General features: G+C 38.7%; 1 pseudogene; it reads left to right on the top strand.

Moving 5' to 3' along the window:
- The first annotated feature begins 944 nt into the window (after positions 1–944).
- On the top strand, positions 945–1043 carry LOC132280270 (small nucleolar RNA R71; annotated as a pseudogene).
- The last annotated feature ends 755 nt before the right edge of the window (positions 1044–1798 follow it).

Here is a 1798-nt window from a genome sequence, read left to right as displayed (position 1 = left end):
AATGTTGTTACCGCATTGACGTGCTCAATTGTGAGACCTTCCGATAAGGAATAAGTCTCCACAACACATTGTTGCTTTGGTGGGGCATTCAAAGGCATTTTCTCTTTCTCTCTAGCATTTAAAGTACTAGCTATTTGCCCTACTTGGGTTTCTAGCTTAGCAATGGATTGAGAATGAGAATGAAACAATTGAGCGTTCGCCTCTAGAGTGCCTAAAGCGGTCAAAACTTTCTCTTTAAAAGTGGGACTCCTAGACTTTCCTTAAGAATATGATGGTTGATTAGGGAAATGAGAATTAGAGAATTGGTTTCCATATGATTGAAATAATGATGATCTAAATCCTTGGGAACCTTGGCTTTGCATTGGAGGCGGAACATACTTTCCTTGAAAACCACCTTGGGGAGGGTTTGAGCCTTCCCCTTGGCTTTTCCAAGAAAAGTTCGGATAGTTCCTCCAACTTGGATTATAATGATTGCCATAGGGATTATTCCCTTGGTTAGCAAATATGGCATTTGCTTGCTCATGGTCGTTATTTTGCACATGTCCATAGGGACAATTGGAACTAGTATGTAACACACTAGAACAAGTCATGCATGATTCATTAGATGCATGATGATGAACATGATTAAGGGAAGAAGACATTTGATTCGCCGAAGTTTGGTTAATCAAAAATTGATCAAACCTTTGAGATAAGGATTTCATTTCGGCGGCTGTATCATTGGAGTTGTCAACTTGATACAAGCCAACATTCTTCTTTCCACCTAGATTTCTACCATTTTAGAAGATAAGGACCTATGCATTGAATTCTCACTCATACTTTCATACAATTACCACACATCATTTTCATGCTTATCGAGATAAGAACCACCCATAGATGCATCAACCATACCCTTGTGATTATCCGGTAAACTTTCAAAGAAATATTGAACTAATTGCCACTTAGGTATGTCATGATGTGGGCACTTCCTAAGCAAGTCATTGAATCTTTCCCATGCCTCATGAAACATTTCCCCATCCCCTTGAGAAAATTCACAAATTGAATTTCTCATGGCATTGGTCTTTGATACCGGGTAGTACTTTTTCAAGAATTCTTGTTGCATTTCTGCCCAAGAAATTATCAAAAAAGGCCTAAGATTGTTAAACTAATATTTTGCCTTGTCTTTGAGGGTAAAAGGAAAAAGTTTAAGTCTTAGCACTTCTTTTGGCATGTCCGTGTATTTCACAGTGGAACACACTTCAAGAAACTCATCCAAATGCTTATAGGGTTCTTCACTTGGAAGTCCATGATAGTTAGGAAGTATTTGAATGGTTTGTGGTTTGATTTCATAGTGATGTGCTCTAAATGGAGGCAATTGAATGTAAGTGGGTGCAATATATTCATTAGGCACATAATGGCATCTTAATGCAATGGGAGGATTCATAATTGGTGGTGCTACACGAACAACTTGATTAGCTTGAACCATAGGAGGTTGTGGAGCAAAGATTGGTTGAGGCATTCCCAATGGAATTTGGCCTTGTTTTTGTAGTAGAATGAATGGTCTAGGCATGCTTAATGGTACTTAGATGTTCTCATGATGCACATTAGGATGGAGGATGCCTTGTTGGTCTATGTGACCAAGGTCCTCCACATAATCGTCGTTCAAATTCTCCATTGGTAAAATGGAGTACTGAGAACTATCTCTTCCCCTGGGATTACGAACAACCGATTCAAGATGAAAATTAAGGGGGACAAGAGTAGGATTTAATGACCTATGACGATGCCTGCACTAGCAAAACAAATAACAAGAAATAAACAAGTA

The sequence above is a fragment of the Cornus florida genome, unplaced genomic scaffold (genome assembly GCF_030987335.1).
Source record: "Cornus florida cultivar Cherokee Brave unplaced genomic scaffold, ASM3098733v1 CherokeeBrave_3.0.0_Hap2_Chr10, whole genome shotgun sequence".
In the NCBI taxonomy this organism is placed as follows: domain Eukaryota; kingdom Viridiplantae; phylum Streptophyta; class Magnoliopsida; order Cornales; family Cornaceae; genus Cornus; species Cornus florida.
Note: the sequence above shows the minus strand (reverse complement) of the source record. Positions and strands in the feature narration are given on the sequence as shown.